The sequence below is a fragment of the Somniosus microcephalus genome, unplaced genomic scaffold (genome assembly GCF_052327205.1).
Source record: "Somniosus microcephalus isolate GS21.2 unplaced genomic scaffold, FLI_Smic_1.0 unresolved_chr7, whole genome shotgun sequence".
Lineage (NCBI taxonomy): Eukaryota > Metazoa > Chordata > Chondrichthyes > Squaliformes > Somniosidae > Somniosus > Somniosus microcephalus.
In genome coordinates, this window is record NW_028225185.1 from 10,968,562 (window position 1) to 10,985,513 (window position 16,952).

At 52.6% G+C, this 16,952-nt stretch overlaps 1 pseudogene across 1 annotated transcript in view; it reads left to right on the forward strand.

Annotated features, from left to right (window-relative positions):
- LOC147086525 (uncharacterized) overlaps positions 1–16,952 on the forward strand; it is a 36,043-nt pseudogene that overhangs the window by 11,733 nt on the left and 7,358 nt on the right. The window contains exons 2-4 of the transcript XR_015075736.1: positions 6,046–6,091; positions 9,527–9,628; positions 15,005–15,047. The product of XR_015075736.1 is annotated as an uncharacterized LOC147086525 (transcript). The remainder of the gene's footprint in view (positions 1–6,045; positions 6,092–9,526; positions 9,629–15,004; positions 15,048–16,952) is intronic.

Sequence of the window (16,952 nt, forward strand, 5' to 3'; positions counted from 1 at the left end):
CCTCCTCATCTCCCCCCATCAACACCAGCCTCCTCCCACCCCTCTTCATCTCACCCCATCAACACCAGCCTCCTCCCACCCCTCTTCATCTCACCCCATCAACACCAGCCTCCTCCCACCCCTCTTCATCTCACCCCATCAACACCAGCCTCCTCCCACCCCTCCTCATCTCCCCCCATCAACACCAGCCTCCTCCCACCCCTCCTCATCTCCCCCCATCAACACCAGCCTCCTCCCACCCCTCTTCATCTCACCCCATCAACACCAGCCGCCTCCCACCCCTCCTCATCTCTCCCCATCAACACCAGCCTCCTCCCAACCCCTCTTCATCTCCCCCCATCAACACCAGCCTCCTCCCACCCCTCTTCATCTCACCCCATCAACACCAGCCTCCTCCCACCCCTCTTCATCTCATGCCATCAACACCAGCCTCCTCCCACCCCTCTTCATCTCACCCCATCAACACCAGCCGCCTCCCACCCCTCCTCATCTCTCCCCATCAACACCAGCCTCCTCCTCATCTCCCCCCATCAACACCAGCCTCCTCCCACCCCTCTTCATCTCACCCCATCAACACTTGCCTCCTCCCACCCCTCTTCATCTCACCCCATCAACACTTGCCTCCTCCCACCCCTCTTCATCTCACCCCATCAACACCAGCCTCCTCCCACCCCTCTTCATCTCACCCCATCAACACCAGCCTCCTCCCACCCCTCTTCATCTCACCCCATCAACACCAGCCTCCTCCCACCCCCTCTTCATCTCACCCCATCAACGCCAGCCTCCTCCCACCCCTCTTCATCTCACCCCATCAACGCCAGCCTCCTCCCCACCCCTCTTCATCTCACCCCATCAACACCAGCCTCCTCCCACCCCTCTTCATCTCACCCCATCAACAGCAGCCTCCTCCCACCCCTCCTCATCTCCCCCCATCAACACCAGCCTCCTCCCGCCCCTCCTCATCTCCCCCCATCAACACCAGCCTCCTCCCACCCCTATTCATCTCACCACCCACCAACACCAGCCTCCTTCCACCCCTCTTCATCTCACCCCATCAACACCAGCCTCCTCCCACCCCTCTTCATCTCACCCCATCAACACCAGTCCCCTCCCACCCCTCTTCATCTCACCCCATCAACACCAGCCTCCTCCCACCCCTCTTCATCTCACCCCATCAACACCAGCCTCCTCCCACCCCCTCTTCATCTCACCCCATCAACACTTGCCTCCTCCCACCCCTCTTCATCTCACCCCATCAACACCAGCCTCCTCCCACCCCTCTTCATCTCACCCCATCAACACCAGCCTCCTCCCACCCTCTTCATCTCACCCCATCACCACATCCTCTAATCCTTTCTCCCTCGTGTGTTTATCTAGCTTCCCCTTAAATGCATCGATACTATTCGCCTCAACCACTCCCTGTGGTAGCGAGTTCCACATTCTCACCACTCTCTGGGTAAAGAAGTTTCTCCTGAATTCCCCATTGGATTTATTAGTGACTCTCTTATATTGACGGCCCCCAGTTCTGGTCTCCCCCCACAAGTGGAAACATCTTCGCTACGTCGACCCTATCGAACCCTTTCATAATCTTAAAGACCTCGATCAGGTCACCCCCTCAGCCTTCTCTCTTCTAGAGAAAAGAGCCCCGGCCTGTTCAATCGTTTTCCTGATGGGTATAACCTCTCAGTTCTGGTGTTGCCCTTGTAAATCTTTTTTTGCACCTTCACCAATGCCTCGATATCCTTTTTGTAATATGGCGACCGGAACTGTGCGCAGATAAGATTGACAAGTCTTAACTCCATGAACTGGAAGAGCCGACGGGGTCAAAGTTAAAGGGGCAGTGGATAGAGTCATAGAGTTATACAGCGCAGAAAGAGGCCCTTCGGCCCATCGTGTCCGCGCCGGCCATCAAGCCCTGCCTATTCTAATCCCATTTTCACACAGAATCACAGAAACCCCACAGTGCAGATAGAGGCCATTTCGGCCCATCGAGCCTGCACCGACACATATCCCACCCAATCCCGTAACCCTACACCAACACATATCCCCACCTATCCCCGTAACCCCACGTATTTAATCCCCCTAACACTAAGGGTCAATTTTTTATCATAGCCAATCAACCTAACCTGCACATCTTTGGACTGTGGGAGGAAACCGGAGCACCCCGGAGAAAACCCACGCAAACACGGGGAGAATGTGCAAACTCCACACAGACAGTCACCCGAGGCCGGATTCGAACCCGGGTCTCTGGCGCTGTGAGGCAGCAGTGCTAACCACTATGCCACCATGCTTGGTCCGTAGCCTTGTATGCTATGGCATTTCAAGTGCTCATCTAAATGCTTCTTGAATGTTGTGAGGGTTCCTGCCTCTACCACCCTTTCAGGCAATGAGTTCCAGATTCCAACCACCCTCTGGATGAAAAAGTTTTTCCTCAAATCCCCTCTAAACCTCCTACTCCTCATCTTGAAACTATGTCCCCTGGTTATTGACCCCTCTACAAAGGGGAAAAGTTCCTTCCTATCTATGCCCCTCATAATTTTGTACACCTCAATCAGGGGGGGGGACCTTCTCTGCTCTAAGGAAAACAACCCCAGCCTGTCCAGTCTCTCCTCATAGCTGAATCGCTCCAGCCCAGGTAACATCCTGGCGAATCTCCTCTGCACCCTCTCCAATGCAATCACATCGTGGTGTGCCCAACGAGGTCTGGCCGAGGGTTTTCCCTGCAACTCAAAATCTCTCCCCCCCCCCCCCCCCCCCCCCGCCACACCTTCTCCAAAGGGGATACAGCCACTCTCTAGTACTCCACCCAAGCCTTTGTACTTTTCTGGTCTATAGGGCACCAGTGGGCAGAAATCATGGGCCAATGATCCAGTGGTGAGCTAGTGGTTATGGTGCAGACAGAGCAACCCAGAGGGTCATAATCCCACCGAGACACGTTGTGAAATTGAAATCAAAGAAGGTGGTCATCGTGGGCTGGCACCAGAGAGTGACCATGATCTGGAACGCGCTGCCTGAAAGGGCGGTGGAAGCAGACTCAATGGTAACTTTCAAAAGGGGAATTGGATAAATAATTGAAGGGAAGAATTTGTAGGGCTGTGGGCAAAGGGAAAGGGAGTCGGGTTCATTGGCTAACTCTTTTCAACGAGCCGTCACCGGCACAATGGTCCGAATGGCCTCCTTCTTGCTGTATAATTCAATGAGAGAGTTGTTGTAAAAATCCAACTGGTTCACTAATGTTCTTAATGCCCTCAGGGTAACGAGGGCTGAGCAATAAATGCTGGCCTTGCCAGTAGCGCCAACACCACGCAAGAAGCTTGACATCCAGGACAAAGCAGCCCGCTTGATCGGCACCCCATCCACCACCTTAAACACTCACTCCCTCCACCACCGGCGTACCGTGGCTGCAGTGTGTACCATCTACAAGATGGACCGCAGCAACTCACCAAGGCTTCTTCGGCAGCACCTCCCAAACCCGCCACCTCTTCCACCTAGAAGGAACAAGGGCAACAGGTGCATGGGGACACCACCGCCTCCAAGTTCCTCTCCAAGTCACACACAGCATCCTGACTTAGAAATATATCGGCCGTGACATAATAAAACTCACTACGCACTTGGTTCGAGTATAAAGCAAGACTAATCAACTTGTTTCAGGACATGGAGGTCTAGTTGTACTTCACTAGTTCCTGTCTTACAAAATGTCCTGGGAAAGCTGGGCCCACGCCCGAGTATTTATACTCCTTGGACGGCGCCACCAGCTGGCTGTCCAGTGTTATTTCATGAGTCGTTTCTTCATGATGATGAGATTTATAACAGGCCGTTCCTTCATCATCGCTGGGTCAAAATCCCTCCAGTGCTGTACTGAGGGAGTGTCGGAGGGTGCTGTCTTTTGGATGAGACGTTAAACCGAGGCCCCGTCTGCCCTTTCAGGTGGATGTGGAAGATCCCATGGCACTACTGGAAGAAGAGCAGGGGGAGTTCTCCCCGGTGTCCTGGGCCCGATATTTATCCCTCAACCAACATCACTAAAAGCAGACGATCTGGTCATTATCACATTGCCGTTTGTGGGAGCTTGCTGTGCGCAAATTGAGCTGCCGCGTTTCCCGCATTACAGCAGTGACCACACTTCAAAAAAAAAGCACTTAATTGGCTGTGAAGCGCCTTGGTGGTGGTGAAAGGCGCTGGAGAAATACAAATCTTTTTTGAAAATCGAGAACTGAACAATTGCGTGCTGTGTTGCTGCTGTCTGTAGTTTGGTTTGGCTATTAGCCAGCTGTCAACTCACCAGCCAGTGTGGTTGTGTGACATGCAAAACAGGGCAGGGATCTGCAGCCTCTCTCCGTTTACTCAACACAGATTGGGAACAGCCGGCTCCATCGGCAATAACCTCACAGCCGGCTGCACAAGCACACACAGGAGCTTGAAGGGGGAACGGTTTGTGATTTAACCGTTTCTGTGCGGTACCTTCTATGTAATGGGTGGGGGCGTGTCAGTCCTGGTGAATGGCATTTGTTCAGTGGGTGACTGCTGACGTGCAATCCTCATTGAAACTTGTAAAATTCTAACAGGGTTGGACAGACTAGATGCAGGAAGGATGTTCCCGATGGCGGGGGAGTCCAGAACCAGGGGTCACAGTCTAAGGATAAGGAGTAAGCCATTTAGGACAGAGATGAGGAGGAATTTCTTCACCCAGAGAGTGGTGAACCTGTGGAATTCTCTACCACAGAAGGCAATTCATTAAATATATTCAAGAAGGAGTTAGATATATTTCTTAAGGCTAAAGGGATCAAGGGGTATGGGGAGAAAGCAGGGACAGGGTACTGAATTTGGATGATCAGCCATGATCTCATTAAATGGCGGAGCAGGCTCGAGGGGCCGAATGGCCTACTCCTGCTCCTATCTTCTATGTTTCTATGTAGGGCTGGAGGAGGTTACAGAGATAGGGAGAGAGACAGAGGCCGTAAAGCGCTTTGGGACAGCCTGAGGCCGAGAACGGCACTATATAAATGCAAGTTTTTTTTATTCTTCTTAACTTAGCTTCTCTTTTCTTGTACTCTCTTTTCAAACTTGGTGGCAACCTACATTGTGGGCCATGACTCGGGGTCCTCGGTAAGTCAGAAGGTCGTGGGTTCGAGCCCCCACTCCAAAGACATGAGCCCATAATCCAGGCCAACACTCCCAGTACAGTACTGAGGGAGCGCCGCACTGGCGGAGGGGCGGTACTGAGGGAGTGCCGCACTGGCGGAGGGCGGTACTAAGGGAGCGCCACACTGTCGGAGGGACAGTACTGAGGGAGCGCCGCACTGTCGGAGGGACAGTACTGAGGGAGCGCCACACTGTCGGAGGGACAGTACTGAGGGAGCGCCACACTGTCGGAGGGGCGGTACTGAGGGAGCGCCGCACTGTCGGAGGGCGGTACTGAGGGAGCGCCGCACTGTCGGAGGGACAGTACTGAGGGAGCGCCGCACTGTCGGAGGGGCAGTACTGAGGGAGCGCCGCACAGTCGGAGGGGCGGTACTGAGGGAGCGCCGCACTGTCGGAGGGGCGGTACTGAGGGAGCGCCGCACTGTCGGAGGTGCCATCTTTCGGATGAGACGTTAAAGCGAGGCCCCGTCTGCTCGATTGCAAATGACCGCACAGCACTATTGAAGGAAGAGCAGCGAGTTCGTCCCGGTATCCTGGGGCCAACAGTCCTCCCTCACCCAACACCACCCAAAGACAAAGTAACCGCTCACCCATCTCATTGTTGTTTGCAGGATCTTGCTGTGTGCATTTACCCAGTTAACTGCGCGGTTCAGGTAAGGCGCTGTGTCCAAATGGATTTGACGGTTGTGATGTTCTCATTAGCCCGGAGAGACTGGGTTAACTGCATTGGATGCTGTGTTGCTATCTCTCTAACTTCCTCCAAATAGCTCAATGTCAAATTTTGTCTGGTTTACGCTCCTGTGAAGCGCCTTGGGATGTTTTACTACTTGAAAGGCGCGGGATAAATCCAAGCGGTTGTTGTGTCCTTTCAAAAGTTTATTATTTCTTGCCCTCCCTTTCCAGAAAAAAGATGCTGAGAAACAGAAAACTGAGCTAAAGGCAAAGGAAGGTAAGAGGTCAAGCACTCTTTCTAAATGTATTTATTTTTAGCGAATGCTGCCCAAACCCTCGCTCCTCCCTGTTCCGGTGTTTCATTCTGGGCCCAAAGCTGACATTTTCGTGTCTCCTCCCGCCCTCGGCTCCTCCAGTGCCTCGTGGGTAAATGGAGCGCCCGGTCTATGCCGAGACGGCTAATCTCAGCCAGTGGGCGGAGGTGATGTGTGGAGGGGCGCGGTACTGCCGTGCTTCAGAGCGAGGGAAGCGCAAAAAATCAGCCAGTGGGTCCCCCCCCCGCTCCCGATGGCCGACATCAGGCCCGGCTGCGATGCCTCTCACGGTCGAGCGCCCCGCCGGCTCTCCTGGCCTGGGCCTGGCCTGTGACAAGTGGTCGCAGTCCGAGCAGGCGGCCTGTGCCCATGGAACCTGCACCCCAGCACCTCCAGTGTAGGGACATAAGAACAGGAGGAGGCCATTCAGCCCCCTCGAGCCTGTTACACAGGAACAGGAGGCCATTCAGCCCCTCGAGCCTGTTACACAGGAACAGGAGGAGGCCATTCAGCCCCCTCGAGCCTGTTACATTAGGAACAGGAGGAGGCCATTCAGCCCCTCCAGCCTGTTACATTAGGAACAGGAGGAGGCCATTCAGCCCCTCGAGCCTGTTACATAGGAACAGGAGGAGGCCATTCAGCCCCTCGAGCATGTTACATAGGAACAGGAGGAGGCCATTCAGCCCCTCGAGCCTGTTACATTAGGAACAGGAGGAGGCCATTCAGCCCCCTCCAGCCTGTTACACAGGAACAGGAGGAGGCCATTCAGCCCCCTCGAGCCTGTTACACAGGAACAGGAAGAGGCCATTCAGCCCCTCCAGCCTGTTACATTAGGAACAGGAGGAGGCCATTCAGCCCCTCGAGCCTGTTACATAGGAACAGGAGGAGGCCATTCAGCCCCTCAAGCCTGTTACATTAGGTGCAGGAGGAGGCCCTTCAGCCTGTTACATTAGGAACAGGAGGAAGCCATTCAGCCCCTCGAGCCTGTTACATTAGGTACACAGGAGGAGGCCATTCAGCCGCTCCAGCCTGTTACACAGGAACAGGAGGAGGCCATTCAGCCCCTCGAGTCTGTTACCATAGGAACAGGAGGAGGCCCATTCAGCCCCTCGAGCCTGTTATACAGGAACAGGAGGAGGCCATTCAGCCCCTCCAGCCTGTTACATTAGGAACGGGAGGAGGCCATTCAGCCCCTCCAGCCTGTACCGCCATTCAATCAGATCACGGCTGATCTGTATCTTAGCTCCATCCACCCGCCTTGGTCCCGTCACCTTTCACACCCTTACCCAACAAAAATCTATTGATCTGAGTTTTGAAATTTTCCATTGACCCCCCCAGCCTCAACAGCTTTTTGAGGGGGGGCGAGAGTTCCAGATTTCCACCCCCCTTTGTGTGAAGAAGTGCTTCCCGACATTAGGTTGATTGGCTATGATAAATTGACCCTTCGTGTTAGGGGGATTAAATACGCGGGGATAGGGTGGGATATGTGTTGGTGTAGGGGTTACGGGGATCGGGTGGGATATGTGTCGGTGCAGGCTCGATGGGCCGAAATGGCCTCTATCTGCACTGTGGGGTTTCTGTGTGATTTCTGTGTGATCACCCCTGAACGGCCGGGCTCTAATTTTAAGGTGACGCCCCCCCTTGTTCTGGACTCCCCCCACCAGAGGAAATAGTTTCTCTCTCTCTCGACCCGATCAACTCCTTTAATCATCTTAAACACCTCGATTAGATCACCCCTTAATCTTCTAAACTCGAGGGAATACAAGCCCAGTCTGTGCAACCTGTCCTCGTAGTTTAACCCTTTTAGCCCCGGGGAGGGAAGGGAAGCATCCAATCTGCTTCTCGTACCTGGTAACCTCATAGTCCTAGGGGACATTAAGAAAGATATCTCAATAAAGGGAAATAAGCCAAGCCTGAGGCTGAGGTGGAGGGTGAGATGACGCACATTTCCTCTCACCTGACGCAGAGGTTGAAAGCCAATTAAACAACGCTGCATAGTTCTGTGCACGGGTAGCATAATTCCTCTCAAACACACTCCCCGTGACCAAACACAAATTCCCCGCCCAGTCCGGGCTCGGCTCCAGTTGGTTACAGGCCCAGCGCCCCCTAGATTCGGGAGTGGGGGGGGCGGGGGGGTGGAATTTCAATCCGGGTCCCCCCCCCTCCCCTCTCCTCCACCGCCCGCCCCCCCCCCCCCCCAACACCACTGCCAATCATTGACCAATGACCCTTGCTGGGGAAGTGCATGCTGGGTAACATAGAAACCTAGAAGATAGGAGCAGGAGTCGGCCCCTCGAGCCCGCTCCGCCATTTAATGAGATCATGGCTGATCATTTTTTTAAATCCGGGACCGGCGTGGTGCCGGTTGATCAAAAAGTCCGGATTACAGAGAGGTATACTTACCAAGGTACGAGAGCCCCGTACACGGCCACAGATCCAGGCGTCCCTGTTGCACGGCAACAGGTGCAGGAACCCCGGTTACACGGCCACAGGTCCAGGAACCCCGGTTACATGGCCACAGATCCAGGAACCCCGGTTACACGGCCACAGATCCAGGAACCCCGGTTACACGGCCACAGATCCAGGAACCCCGGTTACACGGCCACAGATCCAGGAACCCCGGTTACACGGCCACAGATCCAGGAACCCCGGTTACACGGCCACAGATCCAGGAACCCCGATTACACGGCCACAGATCCAGGAATCCCGGTTACACGGCCACTAATATATAGTAAAACTTAACCGGCAAAATTCAGGAGTAGGTTCAGGTAAGAGAGAGTTTCCTGTATGTGACCTCCTTATTCACCCAACCAAAATGCACCACCTCACACTTCTCTATATTGAAATTCATTTGCCATTTACACGCCCATTCTGCAAGCTTATTCATGTCTTCCTGTCTTTTGTCGCAGTCTTCCTCAGTATTAACTACACCCCTTCCCCCCCCCCCCCCCCCCCCCCCCCCAAACTTGGTATCATCCACAATTTTTGAAAATGTACTTCCGATTCCCGAGTCCAAATTGTTTATGTAAATGGCCCTTGATTCCCGCCATTACGCTTCACACGCAGAAAGCTTGTGACAGTTGTACAGAATCTCAGGACGGTGGGATATAAACAGCCGCTTTACCCGCGCTCCACTTTATAGCAGATATCCTGGCCTCGCTACAAGTGACCCAGCATCAGAGAAGTGGGAAGTGAGGCTCGCTGAGCCAGCAAGAGGAAACTATTGAGGGAAAAAGTTCAAAGAAAGGTCTCGACTAATGTACCCTATAGGACGGGGGTTGGGTGGGGAGGGGAGGGTGTATAAAGGAACAAAGGTGGTCCGATTTAGAAATAGACAAAATGTCACGAAAAGCTTGTTTGCTTGTTCAGAAATGTTGCACTTTTAATTCATCACGCAGATCAGCAAAAGAAACTGGAGGAAGAGAAAAGAAGGTGCTAACCGACCTGGAGGAATTCAAGAAACTCTGTACGGTGGCACGTATGACTACAGACCTGGCAAAGTAAGAATCGCTCTGTCAAAGGGCAATACAACCCTGACGAGAGTGTGTGCGTGTGCCAGAATCTTACAGCTTACAGCACAGATGGAGGCCACTCTTTGAAACGTATACAATTCTGACAGGGCTAGACAGACTGGATGCAGGGAGGATGTTTCCCCCTGGCTGGGGGGGGTGTCTAGAACGAGGGGTCACAGTCTCAGGATACAGGGTAGGACATTTAGGACTGAGATGAGGAGAAATTTCTTCACTCAGAGGGTGCTGAGCCTGTAGAATTCTCTACCACAGAAGGCTGTGGAGGCCAAATCACTGAATATATTTCAGAAGTAGATAGATTTCTAGACACAAAAGGCATCAAGGGGCATGGGGAGAGAGCAGGAATATGGTATTGAGATAGAGGATCAGCCATGATCGTGTTGAATGGCGGAGCAGGCTCGAATGGCCGACTCCTGCTCCTATTTTCCGATGTTTCTATTCGGCCCGTTGAAGGATCTGTCCAATTTAATCAACGTTGACCCTCTCCGCACCCTTGGCGCAAGACAGTCTCAACAGGAAGTCAAAGAGGCCGCAGTACCCCGGCGGTAATGGTTTCACTAATGCCGCCTTAGGGAAGGAAACCTGCCGTCTGGGCCTACACGTGACTCCAGCCGCCACACCGACTTGGTTGACTCTCAGCTGCCCCTCTGAAGTGGCTGAGGAAGCCGCTCGGTTGTGTCAAACACTGGGGCCGGATTTTGCCAATGGGGAGCTTTTGGAGGCGGGACTCGCAATTGTCGGGTTTTAGTCCCGCCTCCATCGACTTCTGGCCAACCCCACGCTATTTTCCCTTGATTGACCTTGTTAAGCCCGCCCAGCGGGCTCAGCAGGCCAATTAAGGGGAAGCCGGTTACAGAGAACGTCAGCGTATGACGTTTGATCTGTCAAAAAATTTTGACAGATGAATTGTCATCGTTTTGACTGCTCTGTGAAGCTGTCAAACACTGACATTCACTGTAGTTTGATGAGTTCTTGAATTCAAGACTGATCAACCTCTTTCGTGAGCAGAAATTAGATGGTTGTTGCATTGGAGAATGCAGCGGCCATCTGTCATCTCTGCCGCGGAGGTGCGAGACTCTCCGCATCCCCAACGAGTGAAGCCTGCAGGAAGAAACAAAGGTAAGTAAACTTTTTCTAACACTTTCCACTTACCTCAGATACTCACCTCTCCACACTTGCACCCATCACTTAGCTTCACAGCGCACTTTTGCACCCCTCCCGCAGACCCACTGCTCGCCTCGGTGACCCTGGCGGGGTTCGCAGCCTTCGGGAAGCCCACACTTGTGTGGGTAAGATGGGGAGAATCCTCTTATCTGCCTGTTAACTACCTGTTAACAGGCAGATAAGTGGCTGTAATTCCCTTCCCACCTCCAGGAGACGGGACCCGGCGTGGGTCGGCTACCCGCCTCCTGGGAAGATGGCACGGAGGCGGGTTGGGGGCGGGATGGGCACCCGCCCCCAGATTCTGCCATTTTCCCGGCAGACCCGCCTCCCCAGGGCTGGCAAGATCGGCACCCATTGAGCATCGAGGGGAATGGGCGCCGAATGCCGGCCTTGCCAGCGACACCCACATCGCGTGGATGAGAAGCAAAACGAGCACAAGGAGGCGCCATCGAGTCCTTGGCCTCCATGCCGTCGCGCTCCATCACCCCACGTGCTTTTCATCAGCTGCCTAGTAAGAGCCTCAGACATGTTAAGGACATGGATGTGCTAGGAGGGTGACATTCCGTATTGACACACTCCCATGGACCCTCTGCAAATATTGACACGCTATTATAAGCCCAAAATCTTCGGCAGCACCTCCCAAACCCGCGACCTTTACCACCTAGAAGAACATAGAAAGATAGAAACATAGAAGATAGGAGCAGGAGTAGGCCATTCGGCCCCTCGAGCCTGCTCCGCCATTCAATACGATCCTGGCTGATCATCCAAGTTCAGTACCCTGTCCCTGCCTTCTCCCCATATCCCTTGATCCCTTTAACCTTAAGAAATATATCCAACTCCTTCTTGAATATATTTAATGAATTGGCCTCCACTGCCTTCTGTGGTAGAGAATTCCACAGGTTCACCACTCTCTGGGTGAAGAAATTCCTCCTCATCTCTGTCCTAAATGGCTTACCCCTTAACCTTAGACTGTAACCCCTGGTTCTGGACTCCCCCACCATCGGGAACATCCTTCCTGCATCTAGTCTGTCTAGTCCTGTTAGAATTTTATAAGTTTCAATGAGATCCCCTCCCATTCTTCTAAACTCCAGCGAATATAAGCCCAATCGACCCAATCTCTCCTCATACGTCATTCCTGCCATCCCTGCCATCCCAGGTATCAGCCTGGTGAATCTTCGCTGCACTCCCTCCATGGCAAGAACATCCTTCCTCAGATATGGCGACCAAAACTGCACACAATACTCAAGGTGCGGTCTCACCAAGGCCCTGTACAACTGCAGCAAGACATCCTTGTTCCTGTACTCGAACCCTCTCGCTACGAAGGCCAACATACCATTTACCTTCTTAACCGCCTGCTGCACCTGCATGCTTACCATCAGCGACTGGTGCACAAGAACACCCAGGTCTCTTTGCACTTCCCCTTCTCCCAATCTATTGACGTTCAGATAATCTGAACAAGGGCAGCAGGCGCATGGGAACACCACCGCCTCCAAGTTCCCCTCCAACTCGCACAACCCAACTGGGAAATATATCGCCCGCCGTTCCTTCATCGTCGCTGGGTCAAAATCCTGGCACTCCCTCCCTAACAGCACTGTGTGGGAGCGCCTTCACCACACGGGGCGGCTCACCTCCACCTTCTCGAGGGCGATGAGGGGATGGGCAATAAATGCCGGCCTCGTCAGCGACGCCCACATCCCAAGAACGACTAAAAAAAAAAAAATCAGGCATCCGCAAACCAGGTTGGATGGGTAGTAGGGTTGTCAACGCTCCTTGCTCGCCCTGGAGTCTCCAGCGATCAAAGACTAAACTTCAGGACACTGCTGCGAGGAAAACAAGTTCTGTAAACGCGTTTCTTCTTTATTAGTTATAAAAATATTAGTTATAAAAGTATTGGCGATTGGGGGAGAAACGTCTGTGCGACTGACGGTCAAGAATCACCCAGTCGGGTAACGAAGAGTCTGTACGCTTTCCGATTGGCCGAGGGAAGGTGGGGTTGACATATCGGGCAACCAGTGTGGGGGCGGGGGGGGTGCGGTTGGAGGCAGGAGGTCAGGTGATGAAAGCTCCAGGAGTGCGTCCAGCCAGAACGGGCGACCCTGGTGGCTAGGTCGGAGTGCTAGGCCCGAAGCCTGACCACGACTGGAAGGAAACCGGGCAGGGAGCAGGAAGGCTGCAGCCCAACGGCCCAAAGAGCGATGCTGAGTGGCCGTAAATGGGTAGGCGGGTTGGGGAGGAGGCGACCCGGCTGCCCTAAGGATCAGGCGGGGAGACGAGGTAAACCTAACAATCCGACTGAACATTGCGTCGTAAAAAAATCCAAAATGGCCGTGGAGAGACTGGAGAAGCCGAGGTGGTTCTCCTTAGAGCAGAGAAGGTTAAGGGGAGATTTAATCGAGGCGTTCAAAATCGTGAAGGTTTTTGCTAGAGTAAATAAGGCAAAATTAAGGCACATGGGATTGGGGGCAAGGTATTGACTTGGATAGAGAACTGGTTGGCGGACAGAAAGCAAAGAGTTGGAATAAACGGGTCGTTTTCCAAGTGGCAGGCAGTGACTAGTGGGGTACCGCAAGGATCGGTCCTAGGACCCCAGCTGTTCACAATATATATTAATGATCTGGACGAGGGAATTGGATGTAATATCTCCAAATTTGCAGACGACACAAAGCTGGGTGGGAGGGTAAGCTGTGAGGAGGATGTCGTGAAACTCCAGTACGATTTGGACAGGTTGGGTGATTGGGCAGAAACATGGCAAATGCACTATAATGTGGCTAAATGTGAGGTTATCCACTTTGGTGGCAGAAACAGGAAGGCAGATTATTATTTGAATGGCAATAGATTGGGAGAAGGGGAAGTGCAAAGAGACCTGGGTGTTATTGTGCACCAGTCGCTGAAGGTAAGCATGCAGGTGCAGCAGGCGGTTAAGAAGGCAAATGGTATGTTGGCCTTCGTAGCAAGAGGGTTCGAGTACAGGAACAAGGATGCCTTGCTACAGTTGTACAGGGCCTTGGTGAGACCGCACCTTGAGTATTGTGTGCAGTTTTGGTCGCCTTATCTGAGGAAGGATGTTCTTGCCATGAAGGGAGTGCAGCGAAGATTCACCAGACTGATACCTGGGATGGCAGGAATGACGTATGAGGAGAGATTGGGTCGATTGGGCTTATACTCGCTGGAGTTTAGAAGATTGAGAGGGGATCTCATCGAAACCTATAAAATTCTGTCAGGCCTGGACAGACTAGATGCAGGAAGGATGTTTCTGATGGCCGGGGAGTCCAGAACCAGGGGTCATAGTCTAAGGATAAGGGGTAAGCCATTTAGGACTGAAATAAGGAGGAATTTCTTCACCCAGAGAGTGGTGAACCTGTGGAATTCTCTACCACAGAAGGCAGTAGAGGCCAATTCATTAAATATATTCAAGAAGGAGTTAGATATATTTCTTAAGGCTAAAGGGATCAAGGGATATGGGGAGAAGGCAGGGACAGGGTACTGAGTTTGGATGATCAGCCATGATCTCATTGAATGGCGGAGCAGGCTCGAAGGGCCGAATGGCCTCCTCCTGCTCCTATCTTCTATGTTTCTATGTGACACTGTTTCCAGCGGGCGGGAGGGTCGGTAACCAGCGGACACAGATTTAAGATAATCGGTAAAAGAACCAGAGGGGGAGATGAGGAGAATGTTTTTAACGCAGCGAGCTGTTGTGATCTGGAACGCGCTGCCTGAAAGGGCGGTGGGAGCAGATTCAATAGTGACTTTCAAAAGGGGAATTGGAGAAATACTTGAAAAGGAAAAATTTGCCGGGGAGAGTGGGACTGATTGGAGAGCTCTTTCAAAGAGCTGGCACAGGAACGATGGGCCGAAGGGCCTCCTCCTGTGCTGTACAATATGGCGCAAGGTGGGTACTGGAGGTGGGAGTGGGGGGGGGGTGCGCAATAGCACCAGCTGGTGTCCGGAGGACTGGAACGATTCATATCAACGGAAGACATTTGGCAGCCTATTGGGACCATCTAGATTAACAATGACAGGCACGTGACACAAGTCTTGGCACCGTATTAGTGTTGAGATGTAAAAGCCGTGACACAGTAAACAAGGTTAATGAGTAAAAGTGACATGCAAAATGGCGAATGTATTACAGAGATATAGACCGATGGATAATTTTTAACCTGACCTAATGTCTCTTGCTTGCAGGAAACTTTGCCCCCCGCCACCAGTGGTTCAGCCCAAGCAATAGGTAAGAGTTAACTTCAGTTTTTACATTTTTCCATCTCTTCACCCCCCCCTTCACACATGACCGTGGAGCAGCCCGGCCTATGGAGAGACACCCCTTCCCCCTACCTCTACCTCCCCCACGAGTGTTGCTTCCTTTGGCTCGTTCTGAGGCTGTTGAGTGTTTTGCCAATTATCGCTCCCCTCCCTTCCCTCTGGATTCATTGCTGGGGGTGCGGTTCCATTAGTGTTTTTCACCCTCATATGTTTCTGTCTGAAAAGGTGGGAGGAGGCTCGTGTGGAGCATAGACCAGTTGGACTGTGCTGTAAATAATTCTGTGTTGCCCTCAGTGACTCATGTGTGTTTAACTCTTCCACTTAATCTATCCTACTGAGGAAATCTCTCGTTCCTTCTAGCTCCCCCCTCTCTCTCTCTCACACACGTTCTCTTTCTGTATGTCCTCTCCGTTTCTCTCTTTTCCCCCCCCCCCCCCCAACTCTGTATGCCTCTTGTACATGCACAGTTTGTCACAATTATAGATTCACAGAATGATACGGCACAGGAGGATCCCACTCGACCCATCGTGCCTCTGCCAGTGAACGAGCTGTCCAATGAGTCCCACTCCCCCCTGCTCTTTCCCCACAGCCCTGCCAATGTTTCCCCTTCAAGTATTTCTCCAATTCCCCTTTTGAAAGTCACTATTGAATCTGCTTCCACCGCCCTTTCAGGCAGCGCGTTCCAGATCACAACAACTCGCTGCATAAAAAAATTAAATTCTCCTCATCTCCCCCCTCTGGTTCTTTTGCCAATTATCTTAAATCTGTGCCCTCTGGTTACCGACCCTCCTGCCACTGGAAACAGTCTCTCCTTATTTACTCTTAACAAAACCCTGCATGATTTTGAACACCTCGATTAAATCTGAATTAGACAGGGAATGATTCCATGGGGGTGATTTTGCCCAATGGGGAGCTTTTGGAGGCGGGACTCCCACTTGTCGGGTTTTAGTCCCGCCCCCATCGACTTCTGGCCAACCTCACGCTATTTTCCTTTGATTGACCTTGTTAAGCCCGCCCAGCGGGCATAGCAGGCCAATTAAGGGGAAGCGGGTTACAGAGACCGTCGGCGTATGACGTTTCATCTGTCAAAAGTTTTTGACAGATGAATTGTCATCGTTTGACGGCTCTGTGAAGCTGTCAAACACTGACATTCTCTGTAGTTTGATGAGTTCTTGAATTCAAGACCTGATCAAACCTCTTCCTTTAGCAGAAATTAGATGGTTGCTGCATTGGAGAATGCAGCGGCCATCTGTCATCTCTGCCGCGGAGGTGCGGGACTCTCCGCATCCCCAACTCTTGAAGCCTGCAGGAAGAAACAAAGACAAGTAAACTTTTTCTAACACTTTCCACTTACCTCAGATACTCACCTCTCCACACTTGCACCCACCACTTAGCTTCACAGCGCACTTTTGCACCCCCCCCCTCCGACCCCCGCAGACCCACTGCTCGCCTCGGTGACCCTGGCGGGTTTCGCGGCCTTCGGGAAGCCCGCACTAGTGAGGACAAAAAGGGGAGAATCCTATTATCTGCCTGTTAACGACCTGTTAACAGGCAGTTAAGTGGCTGTAATTCCCTTCCGCTTCCAGGAGACGGGACCCGGCGCAGGTTGGCTACCCGCCTCCTGGGAAGATGGCACAGAGGCGGGTTGGGGGCGGGATGGGCACCCGCCCCCAGATCCTGCCATTTTCCCGGCAGTCCCGCCTCCTCGGGGCTGGCAAGATCGCGTCCCATATTTGCAACCTGTGAGTCTTGAAATAACATTTTTATTGATGCTGTTATTACTTTCTATTTGCAGTGAGGAACTGATACAGGATTGCGCAAGTCACAGAAAGTGCCCTAAGTGGCAAATCCAGTGAGCTTGCGGTGCCAAAGT